Source organism: Geotrypetes seraphini, chromosome 14 (genome assembly GCF_902459505.1).
Source record: "Geotrypetes seraphini chromosome 14, aGeoSer1.1, whole genome shotgun sequence".
NCBI classification, from domain to species: Eukaryota; Metazoa; Chordata; class Amphibia; order Gymnophiona; family Dermophiidae; genus Geotrypetes; species Geotrypetes seraphini.
The window spans coordinates 34,794,118-34,811,795 of NC_047097.1; the positions used below are offsets into that span (position 1 = coordinate 34,794,118).

Sequence of the window (17,678 nt, forward strand, 5' to 3'; positions counted from 1 at the left end):
TGCGCTATGCTTTTTAGCGCACACTAAACACTAATGCATGAGTGTTATCCTATGGATGCGTTAGCAGTTAGCGCGCATGCTGATTCAGCGCACGCTAAATCCACGCTAAAACGCTTAGCGCGCCTTTGTAAAAGAGGGCCTTGGATATATCACAAATGCAATTGTTTTATAACCAATATTGCCTTTGTTTCTTTTTTAAAAAAAATAAAGTGTTATTATTTATTCATTAAAATCATGACAATTAATCAGAAAAATTATAAAATAAGTGGAAAGGCTAGATCAATTAGGCAGCGAGGGATACAACCTTACAGCGGCACTAACCTTTAGATGTAAACACGAGAATGGATTATATAGAATAGAGGGTAAGTTAGATCATGACAGTAATTACCCAGTCTGCTGCATAACCATGCAGTAAGTAACGAAGCAGGGCATGTAGTGTCAAATCAGTGACTTTACCTCATTTGCTCCTTGCAGACAAAGGGAGGTTGAGCTAATGAGCTCATCTGCCTTTCTGCGTACCCCTGAGCGCGCTGAATCACAAGTGCCTTCTCCTAAAACAAATGCATTTCCTGCTACCCTGTTTCTGCGAGCAAAGACTCCGCTGTGATGAATGCCAGGCTTCTCAGCTTATTAGTCAAGGCAGAGCACCTGTGAGGTGCTCTTGTTTTTGTGCCTGAAGATAAATTTTGGTTAGGGTACTGTTCAGGAATAAATTTTAAGATATACCCTGGACTGGGAACAAGTGTTCTCCTCAGATGAATGACCCTTCTGACAAGGCAGGATAAAGCACTGCCTTTGTGGTACCTTCATTGGCGTGCGTATAGCTCAACAATTGAAGGAACTTCCTGTAAAACAGAGATACCAGGGAATATTGTCCTGAGCACTAGGTGCAAAGTGAAAAAATGGCAAGGACAAGTGGAAAGGCATGTAAGGCAATTTGTTTCAGCATGCTTGAGGTAAAATTGTAAATACATGAAAATGTGCAGGGCTCAGTTACTACTACTAATTATTTCTATAGTGCTACCAGATGTACGCAGTGCTGTACAGAGTCACGAAGAAGAAAGTCCCTGCTCAAATGAGCTCACAATCAAAGTTTATTAGTTCTAGGCGATATACAATAATGTTAAAAAAGGGGATTTACAAATTTAAAATATTCAACAATCTAAACATACAAGACAAACAAATAGGATGCCTTGGATACAGTTAAGGGGAGTAGTTAATTGCTGGCTATGTTGGGCACTGGGAAATGGGGTTATGGATTGAAGGCTATATTTTAAAAAAGCGGAGTTTCAGTCTACTTTTAAACAAGGGAATGGAAGGGGCTTGGCGACCAAATTCAGGCAATTTATTCCAGCTAAATGAAAGGGACGACGTCTACAATTGGCAGTGGAGGAGAAGGGTACAGCTAAGCGCAGCTGATCTGAGGAAGGGAGTTCTCTGAGAGGTGTATAAGGAGAGAGAAGAGAGGAGAGATATTGAGGGGCAGCAGAATGAACACACTTGTAGGTCAGCAATAAGATCTTGAACTGTATGCAAAGGCGGATAGGGAGCCAGTGAAGTGATTTAAGGAGAGGGGTGACAGGAGTGTAACGAGGCTGGTAGAAGATGAGCCGTGCAGCAGAGTTTTGCACAGATTGCAGGGGGAAGAGGTGGCACCACGGGAGACCAGTGAGAAGTAGATTGCGGTAACAAATCCACTGTGAAGGTCCACACATTTCTCTTACTAGACATTTTTCCCTGGATTCTACATATGGTGATGAAAAATGTGTGCCAATATTGGTGTGCAGATCAAAGATGCGCATGCAAATTAATTAGTTAACAATCAATTAGTGCAGTTAATTGGCAGAAATTTGAATTTGCATCTTCCTGCTTCTCAGACCCACTAGCATTCAATTCAAAAGGGGGTATGCGGGGGGGGGGCTCAAAAAAGTTGTGCTTGTTGTTACAGAATAGTGCTGTTCCTGCACCCAAATGCCAAGGGTTGATCGCCAGCATTTATATCAGGTTTCATTTAGCTTAAGTACCAGCACTCGAAGCGCTATCCTATAAACCATGCTCTCGACGCTCATAGGCTCCCTGCGCTAAAAAACTCTATTGCGGTTTAGTAAAAGGGGACCTTAGTGTAAAATATAGACAGCAGATATAAATTCAGACACATTTTGATCACTAAATTTAAAATAAAATCATTTTTCCTACCTTGTCTGGTGATTTTATGAGTCTCTGGTTGCACTTTGTTCTTCTGACTGTGCATCCAATCTTTCTTCCCTTTTAGCCTGTATGCTTCCTCTCCTCCACACCTCATTCCCTCCCCCAACTTTTCCTTTCTCTCTCCCTGCCCTTTCTTTCTCTCTGCCTCCCTTTCCTTTTTTTATGTTTCTCTTCTTTCCTTCTGTCTCCCTGCCTGCCCTTTTTCTTTCTTTCTCCCTGCCCTCCCCCAAGACACTGCCACTGCGATCGGGGACCAGGACCCAAACTGCCACCAATAACAGGCCCGAAAGCCGACACCAATAACATGCCCAAAAGCCGACACCGCCCCAACCTCTCCCTGCTTCGGCCGACCAGCATCGCAAGGAGCTTTTGGGGGAAATGCTGCCGGGTCCTGCCTTCGCGGAAACAGAAAGTAGGCAGGACCCGGCAGCAAGAAGAGGAAATGCTTCACTAACATGTCTCCCGCCTTAGCAGGTAGCGAACGCTTGCTTCAAGGCTCTCAACATGTGCGTGCCGGCTTCCCTTCTCCCCCCCCCCCCGGACATAACTTCCGGTTTCGGAGGGAAGAGAAGGGAAGCCGGCACACACACATTAGAGCCACGGAGCATAAGTTCGCTATGGGCTGAAATCTCCAAGCCGGTTTTTTTTTTGTGTTTTTTTAATGTTCAGCAGCGGCGGCAGCAGCAGATGACAGCTGGGCGGACCGCCCAGCTAAAAGGCCCTAGAGAGAACACTGGAGAGGAAGGCTGATCGGCCCGGTAGATCAGGACGGCAACACGAGTCTTATCACGGAGCCCGGGTTGGGCTCCGCGATCGACTCGCGTTGCCTTCCTGAGCTACTGGTCGATCGCGATCGACGTGTTGGGCACCCCTGGTCTAGGCTATTGTTTGTCTAGACCGCCAGGACATCTATCTTTATACCATATTTTTCACCACAATTTTGTCCAAGTCCCAAATACCCAGAACAAGACCATTTGGATGTGGGAAGGGTCAATCTTGTAATGGACTGGCCACCCAGACGTGGCAACAGAGCAGTGGGGCACCTTACAGGGCACTGCTGTGAACTTTACAAAAAAGGTGCCAGATAAGCATCTCAGAAGAACTCCCTTATAGGTTATGGTGAGCCCCCCAACACATCCCCAAAACCCACTATACCCACCTGTCTATAATTCCAATAGCCCTTATAGCTGCAGGTGGCACCTATATGGCAGTAGAGTAGGGTTTGGGGTTTTTTGGTGGACGCACATGTTCCACCACAAATGTAGTGGTTAAAGTGACTTATGGCCTTGGGTCCTTCTCTCTATGGTTCACTAGCCCACCCCCCAGGCTATTTAAGACACCTGTGTACAGCTCTACTAGGTTTTCCTATACCAGGTGCTGATGTTCTGGAGACAGGTATGTACTTTTTTATTGTGATCTTTGTGGGGGAGTGTGTGGATCTTTGCAGTGGTTATCTGGTCACTTTGGATACTTTTTTGGCACTTATACCTGTTTTTACATCGTCTAACTCATACCATTTAAGTTTCATCCAGGATGTCTAGTACAACATTCGATTATCCCTGCAGTCAGCTCCCATCCCACACACATACTGCCCTAACCACTCCTCCAGATACACTCCTGGGCACACAGTGGCATTCAGAGGCATAAAAAGTCCACAGCATGTCCAGAACATTGGTTTGATTATCGGCGCTTGGACAACCTGTCTTTTAGGTCATCTAAGTGCCAACTTGGGCGGGTTTTTAGACATGTTTAAGTATTGATTAGGAGTGCCTTACTGTATAGGAGTGAATTCTATATATTGCACTTAAAACAATCATTGCTAAGTGCTATTCCATAAACCGCATCTAAAGTTAGTCTACCTGTGTAACTTTGAGGAATGTCCCCGATCTGCTCATGATCCTCCCATTTCTTCACTCCCCTTTATGATGCCACATGTAAATTTTAGATGCTGATCACACACCTAAATTTATGCATATAAATTTAAATTAAAACCAATCAATGCTAATAATTGCTTGTTAAGAAGCCTGTTATCAGTGTTCCTTGGCAAGTTCAATTAAATTGCAAGCAGAAAATGGGCATGTGCCCAAATTTGCGCACAGAACTCAAAGCACCATTTATAGAATTTGGAGGACAGCTGTTTTTATATAGAATCTACCAAGTGATGTCTTCCCCCCCTCCTATTTTTCTACTGGATATGCCAGTAAATAACATGTATTTTCCAGTGTCCTCAAGGCTCTGCATTGATCAGACCCTTTTGTAAAATGCCAGGAAAATGAGAATGTCCATGTAGAGTCCCTATGGAAAACAGGGCTTTAAATCTGTAAATTTGAAGATGTTTCTCAAAATCGATATGTGAAAGCATTCATATACTTCTATTGGCACTGACAGACAAGGCAAACGAGTTGAGAGCAAAAATCTGAATTGTTTTTGAAATCCTTTTTTTTTTTTTAAATTAATGTAAAATGGTAACTTCTCCGCCCGGAGGACATCATTCTCTTGAGAAACCGCTCTTGAGAAAATGAAAACCCAATGAAAAACTGTGTTACTCCTGTTAACAAATCCTGTACACCATAAACAGCTAAACTGTCTAGTTTTCATCCCATATTTTGTATTAGGTTTAGAAGTTCTACAACTATAGTTTCATTATACAAGATGTTAAGTTTCCCTTTTTGAGAGAAGAAGGCAGATTGCAAACATCTGCTCTGGCCTGATTTACTGAAAACTAGCATCTGGGAATTCTGCTGTGTAAGGAAGTCAATAAATAAGGTGGATTTTTCTTGTTTTAATGCTAGAACATGTATTCACCTTATTTATTGGTTCCCCTCAAACTTTGGTAGATCAATTGGAAAACCAACTAAGCAAGTTCAGCAAATCATTGACTACCACAATACATAATTCTCCCTCCCTTCCCCCTTAAACCTTGCAAATTTCAAACCTACTTCTAAAGAACAAACACAAAGAATCTAGCATGGAAGTGGAAAACTATATTGGGTCAACATTCAACAGCAACAGTAGTCACATTTTTTAAAAAATCCAGTCATAAAAACACATGAAGGAAAAAGAGAGGGAATAGATAGCGGAATATAATTAAAGACTGAAAACACATAAGAAACAAATTTGTCACCATAAACAAAACATCATGTATATGCATAGGCACCGGAACAGGGGGCCACAGGGGCCGTGGCCTCCCCCAAAATTTGATCCCTGGTGGTCCAGAGGAGCAGCGGGCAAGAGCGAGCTATCCGCGCTCCTGCCCGCTGCTAACCTGGTCGGTGGCAGCTGATTTCTTCTGTCGCTGAATGGCAACCAGCAGGAGCGCGCTTTGGCACTGCCTGCTCGGCACTCAGCGGCTTCTTTGACTGGCTCCCGTAAATTCTCTCGAATCGCGAGAATTCACGGGAGCCAGTCAAAGAAACTGTTGAGCGCTAAGCAGGCAGCTCCTGCTGGTTGCGGCTCAGCGGCAGAAGAAATCAGCTGACACCAAACAGGTTAACAGCGGGCAGGAGCATGGAAAGCTCGCTCCTACCCGCTGCTCCCCTGGACCACCAGGGATCAAATTTTTGGGGAGCATAGTAAGGGGGGTGGCCTGGTCCAGGTGCCATCTTGGTGAGGGCACTGACACCCCTCCTCCTCTCCACCCCCGCTCCTTCCCACTTGTCCCCCCACCGCATGCGCGTGCCTTCACTTCCTCCCACCATACCTATCTCTTTGTTGGGTGTGAGCAATATCTCCAACCTTCGGCTCTCCCTCTGACATCACTCTCAGGTCCAGCTCCTAAGAAATGATGTCAGAGGGAGAGCCGATACTGGGGCAGGCAGCGAGTTGGTGATGCTTTTCGTTCTGGGGAAGTTAAAAGAGGTACAGAGTAGGGAAGGGGTCCACGCATGGCAGGGGGGCACCACCACCCCGGACACCCTTAACTCTCACTATGCCACTGTCTGTACCTGAAGGTTACTCACCTTGAACTAAAACTGAAAAAGGCACCTATCCAGGTACAACACCAGTGGTGTCATTTATCCATATAAATGCCTCCAAATGTCTGCCTGAGCATTTATTTTCTACGTGACAGAAGAGGAAAAACATATTGATCACCTACATAGTGCTTTTAGCCTTCGGCTTGATGAACAGCAGAATAGAAAACTGGAAAATGAAGAAACTGCCAGTAATTTCAATGATGCGTCTAGTCTGAGACAAAGGCACTTCAAAATACAATCAAAATGAGAAGGAATGCTGGGATAGTGGCTAAGTAGAGATTAGTTAACGGAGAAAAGTACCGTTGCTATTAATCTTACTTTGTGATCAGTGTGAGCACTAGAAGCAGGAACAAGCCTTGACTAATGGAGCATTGCTCAAATATGATGGAATTATATTCCAAAATCATTGTTTAAAGCTTGAGGTAGTCATGGTAACAGAGTTATTACTGACACCAGGATTTGCTGTATGACTTTAATAATATTATCCAGATTCAAAATGGAAAAAAAAAGAGTGAGAGAGAGACATATTTTCTGAAAAATGGGCACGCTGACTTTTCATGGGCATGGTGTTCATCTTATCTTTACTTTGCAGAGTATTATGAGTGTTACAAAATTCCAATAGGGGGAAGTAAAGAGAGAGCGGTTGAACAGCAAACTCTTGTAAGCTGCTAGACCAGGGGAGGGCAACTCCGGTCCTCGAGGGCCGGAATCCAGTCGGGTTTTCAGGATTTCCCCAATGAATCAGCACAAGATCTATTTGCATGCACTGCTTTCAATGCATATTCATTGGGGAAATCCTGAAAACCCGACTGGATTCCGGCCCTCGAGGACCGGAGTTGCCCACTCCTGTGCTAGACCTTTGCTGTCCTCTGTCAGTTTCTTGACACAGATTAGATGTTCATTGGGTTGGGCTTGGGCAGGTATCTTGCCATGATTGTGGAATGTTTATCATTCTACTTTGTAATGACTGAGGTTCATATAATAATAATAATAGCTTTATTTATATCCCGTCATACCTTTCAGTTCAAGACAGTTTACAAGAGAGGCTGTAGGAATGCAGCAAAGTTACATCAAGAGCATGAAGTTGGAGTAAACAAACAGGCGTGTAACATAATTACATATATCAGAAGGCAGGAGCATGCAAGTAGACGTAGGAAATCGTTTGAGGAAGTTTAAACGAATTTGTCAAATAAATGGGTTTTCAGTGATCTTCTGAATGATTGTTAGGCTAGAACCCCTTGTCATAAAGATCAAAACTGTTGGTACTCTGAATAGCAAAATTAAAAGTAAAGAAGAACTGGAGAAAAAAAAATACAAAAAAATAAACTGATAACCTCCAGTTAAGGCGCTGAACAAAATGCTCAAAATGTAATCACCTTGTGCTTTATATATTCAGTTCAACTCAGTGAGTATGCACTTGCTGGGGAATTTGCCTCAGAAGCTGTAGAGCAATCACTGCTTCGGAGCTATGAAGGGGAGCTTAAGTAGCTCATTAGCTCCCCTCCAACATTCTATACAGTGACTCAAGTATGATGGAATGTAGTTTATAATTTATAGTTCAAAAAGTGCAAGCATCACTTATCTTCACTTAACAACATACAAACTTTATAGTATGATGCAGGCACCAGTAAAACTTCCTTTCAAAACTGCCGACGAAGACCAACGTTTTAAAAAACTCATTTCTTCAGGGCTCTAAGGAAATACAAAATCAAATCATGAAAGCATGAAAAACATAAATAATGTCAAATTATCCTTGTAGGAGTTACAAAAAAGCTTACAATACCTGCAGTATACTGACGCTGACAGTCTTGCACAGTGAAAGAAAAAAATGGCGCTTCAGCGTCTTTAAAATGGTAAAGCTAAGCCGGCCTAGTCATGACTGTCATGTGACCGGCTTATTCAGAACTGATTTAAAGGGACAGTAACACTAAACTAGAGATCTTAACTATATGCAGCAGGTCATAAATCTTAAAAGAAAACAGCAATAAAATGAATCAATAGAAATATATCCAGTCAATGGAGGCATTTAAGCCATGAGGTTGCACTGATTTGAGTTGGCTTTTCTCTGTAAAATGAGGCTGTTAGCCTCCTAACTTTAGGTCTTAAGGCCCTGACTCTATAAACAGCAGCTAACTCCTAAGCAGTTGATGTAGTGTATCTAGATTTTCAGAAAGCTTTTTGACAAAGTTGCTCATAAGAGGATCCAGAGAAAATTAAAGAGTCATGGGATAGGAGGCAATGTTCAGTTGTGGATTAGGCACTGGATATCAAATAGAAAAGAGATTAGATTACAAAAATTAGATAGTTCTAAGTCAAATAGATGTTGGCACTGTCATCTCAATATAGGAACACTGGATCATCTGCTCTTCTTTTGTCCCTTGATACTTAACTTTTGGCGATCCATCTGGGGGGTCAAATAAATAGAATACTAGAAGTTCCATTGGCTCTGACGTATGACGTAGTGCTTTTTCGTACGTTATTGATGGCCAAGAGTCCAATAACTTCATATAACAATAGATTACTTTTCATCATGACGGGAGTTGCTATGCAACTTATTTTGAAAAATTGGAAAAATTGTGACAGGTTAAACTATTGTTTTTGGTGGGAATCCTTATGCCAAACTTATACATTTGAACGTATAAGTGCAATACAGTTGGGACATTATAAGAAATTCAAGGAGGTTTGGGACCCATTCACAAAATTTTGTAAAGATTGATTACTAGTTTTGCCCGTTGATTATACACATCCAGGAAGGGTGGGTGAAAGGGGGGGAAATGTATTTAATCAATTAGTTGTTGTAATTTTGTTTACCTTGATCATTTGTATTGTTCTTGATTGTTTTTATACTGTATGAAAGAGTGGAGGGGAGAGATTATATACTTATTATATAATTTGATGGAATTAAGTGCTGACCCAGCAGCGGCAATTCTTATGCTCTTATGTTCTTATATTGTTAACTGTTGATAATATGTTGCACTTTGTGTTGGTTTATAAAAAAAAAAAAATAGAAAAGAGAGGGTAGGGTTCTTCAACTTGAAAAAGAGATGGCTGAGGGGAGATATGATTGAAGCCTGTTACAGAATCCTGAGTGGTGTAGAAAGGGTACAAGTGGATCAATTTTTTTTACTCCATCAAAAATTATAAATAGTAGGGGACACTAGCTAAAGTTACAGGGAAATACTTTTAAAACCAATAGAACAAAATATTTTTTCACTCAGAGAATACACTTCTCCCTCGGTATTCACAGGGGATAGGGGCAGAGCCGGACCGCGAATTGAGAAAAACAGTGAATAACTTCTCGTCCAGCTCTGACCCACCCCCGCCTCCCTCCCGCCTTCCCCCGGCATCCCGGCCTTACCTGGCGGTCTAGCAGGCTTTCAGGGTAGAAGCGATCTTCCTATGCTCCTGCCTCGTGCAGATCGCCAATAGGAAATGACTGCCATGAGTTTCCGTAGTCTCTTGAGACTACGACGGGAGCTCACGGCAGCCATTTCCTATTGGCGATCTACACGGGGTAGGAGCGTAGGAAGATCGCTCCTGCCCCGAAAGCTCGCTAGACCACCAAGTAAGGCTGGGATGCCGGGAGAAAGGCTGGAGGGAGGCGGGAACGTCCTAAACTATGGGGTTCCCCCCCCCCAAAAAAAATCTCAAATATGTGAAACCGTGAGTGTCGAAATTGTGAATGGGGAGGGGGAAATGTAGTTAAGCTCTGGAATGTGTTGCTATGGGTTGTGGTAAGAGTAGTTAACGTAGCTGGTTTTAATAAAAGTTTGAACAATAATCTGTTATTGAGACAGATGTAGAGGAAGCCACTTCTTGCCCTGGATTGGTAGCATGGAATGTTGCTACTTTATGGGGTTTTTGTCAGGTACTAGTGACCTGGATTGGCCACTGTGAGGATGTGACTGGGATACATGGACCATTGGTCTGACCCAGTAAGGCTATTCTTATGTTCTTATCTGCTAGGTACCATTTATAGAATCACGCCTAGTGGTACCTAAGCAACGTTAGATGCCAGTAGGTATTGAAACCTTAGGCACACTCCCATTTAGGCCAGGGTTTTCTTGGCTTGAGTGTGCCTAAGTCAATCTAAGCCCAAAATTCACCCTGACTCCACCCCTAACCGTGCTTACTTGTTGGTAGGCGCCTTTGTGTAGGCGCTTAGCAGCTAATTATTTTTTAATGGTTTTTAAATTGTTTTAAATGTCATTTTCAATTATCAGCACCGATTAAGCCAATTAAGAAAATTAAGTTAGGCACCTACATTGGCTATGTGTGTCAATCTAGGTGTTTAACTTTAGGCATTATTTATAGAATCTGGACCTACATGGCTAAACAGGCCCCATGAAAACTGAACCAAGCTGAATGCTTAAATATAAAAGCCATGTTATGCATGGTATCTAAATTTAGCTGAACAAACAGGTAGCTCATCAGTTGGCTTTATTACAGTAATGATACCAATCTTTCCCTTCCCTCCAATCCCTCCTAATTCTCTCCTGGCAAGTGATGTCTATAAAAACTTTTGTCTTTACTCAATCCCAAATGGAAAAGTACAGATCCTAGAAGCTCCCCTTAGAACCTCCCCTCTCAGAGCTCCTCAATCTAAGTTGGCAGAAGGTTCATGTTTGCCTCCTTCTTACTTGATGCTCAGCAGTGTTCTTGTACTAGAAGTGGCTATAGCAACAATGAAAATGAGCCAGTAGGATGGAAGGCTATCAACTCCTGCCAGCTTTTCTTGAGAAGCTTATGAGGGGTATTTGGTAATAGGCATTGGAGGCATTAGAGGCAAGAAAGATCTGGCGAAGCTTGAAGAATGGTCTGAAATTTGGCAGCTAAAATTTAATGCTAAGAAATGCAAGGTTGCAAAAATCAGAGTGAATGGTACAGTTTAGGAGGTGAAGAACTTATCTGCACGACGGAAGAGCGGGACTTGAGTATGATTGTGTGTGATGGCCAAAAAGGTTGAAAAGGTGACGATGAAAGCTAGAAGGATGCTAGGTTGCATAGGAAGAGGTATGGCCAGTAGGAAAAAGGAGATACTGATGCCTCTGTATAAGACTCTGGTGAGACCTCATTTAGAATATTGTGTACAATTCCGGAGGCCGCACCTTCAAAAAGATATATAAAGGATGGAGTTGGTCCAGAGGAAGGTCCAGAGGAGTTGGTCCAGAGGAAGGCTACTAAAATGGTGTGTGGTCTTCGTGATAAGGCTTAAAGATCTCAATCTGTATACTTTGGAGGAAAGGCAGGAAAGAGGAGATATGATAGAGACGTTTAAATACCTATATTAATATAAATATGCATGAGTCGAGTCTCTTTCATTTGAAAGGAAACTCTGCAATGAGAAGATGAAGTTAAGAGGTGATAGACTCTGGAATGATCTGAGACAATCCATTTTTTATGGAAAGGGTGGTAGATGCATGGAACAGTCTCCTGGAAGAGGTGGTGGAAACAGAGACTGTGTCTGAATTCAAGAGGGCCTGGGATAGGCACGTGGGATCTCTCAGAGAGAGAAAGAGATAATGGTTACTGCGGATGGGCAGACTAGATGGGTCACTTGGCCTTTATCTGCAGTCATGTTCCTATGTTTATATGTATAATGGATGCAAGATTAATTTGTTTAATGTCCAGATTGTTAATTTATTCAGTGAATTCTATACATGGGCCTGCTTAAATTCTGGAATGTATATAATGAACATTTTTTTTTTTTCTGAAATTAGATGTCTGGGAGAAGAAATCCAAGAGACTACTAACCCTGCATGTTCTTTTTTTTATTAGGGTTGGTGGAAGCTGGATCAGAAGGCTGCTACAATAGAAAAGTGAAGAGAGATTGGGACCAATTAGAAAAATGCCCGAACAAAGGTAGGAAAAAAGGTTTATTTTCAGTTTGTCCTGGTTTGAATATGTCACCTTTGAAAAGGGCTATTTCTTATATAGTATATTTGCATTTTGCTCAATATAGGTGGAAGTGCATAACTGTTACTGCTTCTAGTTCTCAAGGGCTGGACTGTTTCCTTATCAGTTTTTGTTTGCATTTTAATCTGTATTAGCTGAGAGCTGGTTTGTGCTCTGCATGTGATCAATACAAAGCATGCTACTAGTATTTAGATTTTGTGTAGGAATTTGATCTAGTTTTCCAATAGTAGGTATATCAGTGTTCTAGGGCTAAATGTATCATTTGCAGCATTGCCTTTTTATAGATAGGGTTAGGGCTGTTTGAGCCCTTGGAATTTACTATGTAGGTTCTCAGTAGCTTTATATAGAGAGGATATTTTAAAAGGTGTTTCCTCAAGTGAACACAGCAAAACAGGAGTTGCTACCTTTCGAAGGTAGAAAGACAAGAAAAACAGCAAAGGTGACCTGTGGTGCTCAATTTCTTTATTGAATTTATTAAGACTCTATGGCCTGCCTCAGGAGTCTCAATCTTGTACTTATAATAAATATTTATTTATATTAAAGTATAAAAATGTAAAAGATTCTGTTTAATTGTTTATAAATAGAGCCTTCCATTTTGATCTGGTTTAGGTACAACCTTCCCAAAGATTCAGTTACCTGTGTTTCTACATTATCTAGGAAGATAATTGGATTGTCTTTCAGACATGGATATTGAAGAGAATCTAAACTGTGTAGTGGATGAACAGTGTCTATTAAATACTGGAACTGTTCCTTGATGCCAACAATGATTGATGAATCTTTTGCAGTAACAGTAAGATGCTTGAGCAGCTGGGAACATGATGGAAGGTCATTGCAGATGGTAGGAGTCTAATGAGCAGACAAGACTCTTGTTGCCCCATCAAGGGCAGACAAGACACAAATGATGTCATTTAATAGTAGTTCATTTAAATTCAAAAGCAGCTTCAGTATTTTTTTTAAATCATAGAATTCAATTGCCAATTGTCTAAGACGTGTTAAGTTTTTACACATTGTTACTAGTCTCAAGCTTTTAAAGAATGATACGGGGACATAGTTTGCCCCTGTCCCCATCTCTTGCCTGCCCCATCCTCAGGCTCTGTCTCCTTCCCTATCCCATGGGCTTTGTCCCAGTCCCCGCCCCATGGTTAACTGCAGGTACCCATCCTCGTGTCATTCTCTAGTAGTAAGTGATAGTGCAAGAAGCATCATTTTAGCATTAATCAACTTGAGAAGGTCACTACTGACTGTATCATTGTCTAGATTTTCTTGCCTCCACCAAAGGTATCTGGGTGCCCTTCCACACTATCTTACCTAATTTTTTTAATAGATTTTTTTGAGGGGTGGCAGATTTCCTGATCTCTTGCAGCTTTGCCCAATTAGACTAAGTAGCATCCATCTGAATTAAAGACACTTTTCTGCTGTAATTCAAAGCCTTTTGTTTCTTTCTTGTTTGAGTCTTGTCTGTTATGGCTAGATTGGAAGCTCCATGGAGTAGAACCTCTCCATTATGGGGGTAATTCTATATATGGCACCTAAAAGATTCTATATATGGCACCACAGAAACACTATTCTTTAAGCCACACTTAAAGTTAGATACATTTTATAGAATAGCGCGTATGCCTGGGAACCAGGCATAACTTATTCTATAAGTTCTGCCCATGTCCCACTCATTTCTGCACCCCCTTTGAATTGCACATAAAATTCAGGAAGGAAGAAGGACGCAACGTGATTGAAATAGTTCTATGGTGGGACAGTATATATGAAAATCAAACACAATCTTTAACGAGTATGGATCCCTATGATAAGACCCGTGCAACACCAAAAAGGTAGAGAAAAAGAGACCACAGAATCAATGTACCCTAATAATTCAGCACTACATAGTCATGCAGATTGGGACTAGCCATCGGTCTCAAAAAACTCCACAAAAGACAAATAAATTCATCTAAAAATGCAGTTCACTTCAATATAGGAGTGCTATAGGACCATATACATCCAAAATTGCAAAAATTACTTCAAACAGCAAAAAACTAACCCTCCCTTTTAAGAAGCTGCATTAGGATTTTTTTATCGCTGGCCGTGGTGGTATTAGCTCCGAAATAGAGAATGACACGGGGAAAAAATCTGTCCCCATCACCGCCCCGTCCCCGGCCTACCATCCTCTGCACCGCCCCGTCACCGCCGTTTCCTTCACCGCCCCATCACCGTCACCGCCATCCCATTCACCGCCCCGTCACCGTTCCCGCTGCATCCATATAAGCCTTAATACTGTAATATTTAGCTTATTCCTTTCTTATAAATCAAAGTTCCTGCTGCTGAACTAGAGAAAGAGATGTTCAGCTGGCAGGGCTTTGTTTATAAATTTTTATCAACACAACTAATATACTACTTTATCCTAAAGCAAAAAATAAATAAATAAATATAATTTTTTTTTTCTACCTTTGTTGTTTGGTTTCTGCTTTCCACATCTTCTCATTCAATTCCTTCCATCCACTGTGTGTCTTCTCTCTGCGTCTTCCATTTGCTGTTACTGTGCCTCTCCCTTCACCCCCCCCCCTCAATTGGTCTAGCACCCATTTTCTTCCCTCCGCTCCCCCATAGTCTGGCATCTGTCTTCTTCCCACTCTGTCTTCCACATTTCCCTTCAGGGTCTGTTCCTCTCCACCCTCCTTCAATGTCTGCCCTATTCCTTTCCACCACCACCCTTCCCTCCCTCCTTTACCATCTGTTCCTTTCTACCACCCTTCAGCTCCTCTCGCGTGGCCTATCTATCTACCTTCCTCCCTCTTATTTTCATGGCACGTTACAATGTAATTTGTGTAAGCCACTGGAGCCTGCGAGCTTGGTCCCTGTCCCATCCCCACAAACCATCTCGCTTCTGTGCTCCTATTTTCCCCATTTCTAATATCTCCCCTATGTATCTGCCATTGCCCCCCCCCTGTGTCCATATACCATCCCCATGGCATGTCCCCTTTATGTCTCTGTCCCTATGCCCCATGCACATAATTTCCCCTCTTTCTGTTACCTTCCTGTGTCCAGATTTCCCCTATCTTCCTCTTCCATACCAGTGTGTCTCTTCTTTTCAACCTCATCTAGCTTTTTTCCCTCTTTCTTCCCCCCCCCCCCTGCTTCTAGCATCTGGCTCACCTGCCTGTCCTTCCCTTTCTTTCCTGCTGTGGGTTTTTCTTTCCGTCTTCATCCCCTTGGCCCAGAATCCTTTTCCCTTTCACTCCCTCCTTCCAGTTTGAGCCGGGAACACGCGCGATCGCACGGTCCCTGCAGCCCCCACCCGCCTGCCCAATCGATCCTAGTGTTTAGCCAGCTCTCTCCCTTCTCCTCACCTTAGTTTGTAGGTTTTCTTTTTCGGCGACCTGCACGCTTTCCTAAAGAGCCGCGCACGCGTGGCTGCTCAGTGTTCAATCTTCTGCTCTGCTGCAACTTCCTGTTTCCGGTTGCATCAGAGCAGAAGATCGAAACTGAGCAGCAGCGGGTGCACGGCTCTCTGATAGCGTGCGGGTCGCCGAAAAAGAAAACCTACAAACTAAGGTGAGGAGAAGGGAGAGAGCTGGCTAAACACTAGAATCGATTGGGCAGGCGGGTGTGGGCTGCGGGGACCGCGCGATCCTTCATGCCTCACTGCGGGGACAAGACCATTCACCGCCCCATGGGGCGGTGAATGGCCTTGTCCCCGTCGCCGCAGCGACTGCTAGTTTTCATTCCCCATTTCGGCGGGTCACCCGCGGCTAAACGCGGTGGCCGCGGGTAAACCGCCACCGTGTCATTCTCTACTCCAAAGCTCATAGAATTTGCATTAGAGTAGGTGCTAATACCGCTGTGGTTGATGATAAAATAAAGCAGCTTCGTAAAAAGAGGCGAGGGGGGGGAGTTGGTAAAAGTAACAAGAAGGTTCACACACAGAGTTCCATCAGCCAGATTTGACAGCGGCCCTGTTTCGCACAAAGCTGTTTCAAGAGTCCTAGCGAAAATCCTCCCCTTCTGTTCAAAACCCAACAACTTACAGACTAATAACCAAAACAAAAGAAAAAGAAGGAAAAAGAAAATTGTCCTGTATAGGCTTACCAGAATACCTAGGAGCATTGGAACTTTTGCCAGCGTTAAACGCTAACGCGGCTTCATAAAAGAGGGGGAGGGGAGGTGGAGGTTAGATTTTTGCAGTTTGAACCAATTTTTGCGATTTGGGATGTATATGGTCCTGTAGTACTCCTACGTTTAAGTGAACTGCATATCTGGATGAATTTATTTATCTTTTTGTATTTTGTGGAGTTTTTTTTCAGAGACCGATGTCTGTGACTGGCTCCAATTTGCATGACTAAGGGCTCCTTTTCGAAAGGTGCGCTAGCGTTTTTAGCGCGTGCTTAGCGCACGCTAAAATGCCACGTGCGCTAGCCGCTACCGCCACCTCTTGAGCAGGTGGTAGTTTTTCAGCTAGCGTGCACTGTAGCGTGCGCTAATCCGGTTCGTGCGCTAAAAACGCTAGTGCACCTTTGTAAAAGGAGCCCTAAGTAGGGCTGAATTATGAGGGTACATTGATTCTGAGGTCTCTTTTTTCTCCCCATTTTTGGTGTTGCAGGGATCTTATCATAGGGGGCCATACTGATTAAAAATATTGTGTTTGGTTTTTGTATTTATATAGTATAGGGCAGTATATATCACACCTCACCATCAAAGATTATACTTATTTACCACTATGTGACTTTTTTGGATGCTGTTTGGTGACATTTGGACTTTGGCTGCAGCTTCTATGCACCTCTTGGTTTTTCCTCTCTGTTTTTGTTTATTTTTTTTGTAAAAATGTATTATATAAACTACAACAGTGTAGTACATTTGATTGAATACAGAAAAATATTACATAGATTACATCATTTTATACAATTAGCTTATAGAACCATAACTTACCATAACTTTACTCACCCACCCTTCTATCAATTATTAATAATACAAGACAACTTTATTATATTGATACGAAGAATTAATATCAATTTTTCAATTACCTCTCCCTCCCCTACCCCCCACCCTCACCCCACCCCGGATGTGTAAGGAAAAACTTAGAGAAAAATACATAAACCATTAATGTGAAGCAGCAAATAAAGCCAATGGATTACATACTTTGTTAAAGGTATTTGGACATTGGATGATGTTATATCCAATAGAATCTGCTGGAATTTTCACGGCTGCAACAATCATTTGGCATTTTAAAATCTCAACAGTATAGGTGGTTGCAGTTGAAGCAGGCCATTCAGAGTGGGTTCCCTAAATGGAAAAAATTTAAAAATTATTATAGCCTGCAGATCCTTTGCTACCAGACAGATTTAGTAGGACATCAGGCTGCCCAGTGGTATAAATTAATTTCTGAATTTTTGAATAAAAAACCTAAAAATAGTCTCAGAGATATTTGGAGCATCGAGATTAAACAGTATATTTCTGTATCTCGTTGGCCACGAATTTGGACTTGGAGGTTGAAATGTACAGCGTCAGTATCTATGAGGCAAACATGGTTATTTTTATTACATAGGACTTTCTGGACCCCAGTTCATTTGCAAAAATTAGATAGTTCCAAATCTAATA

General features: G+C 42.4%; 1 long non-coding RNA gene across 1 annotated transcript in view; it reads left to right on the plus strand.

Annotated features, from left to right (window-relative positions):
• Positions 1 to 17,678, plus strand: part of LOC117348374 — an 873,172-nt gene that overhangs the window by 347,700 nt on the left and 507,794 nt on the right. Inside the window, exon 2 of the long non-coding RNA XR_004536973.1 lies at positions 11,961 to 12,044. This is a non-coding gene — a long non-coding RNA (uncharacterized LOC117348374). The remainder of the gene's footprint in view (positions 1 to 11,960; positions 12,045 to 17,678) is intronic.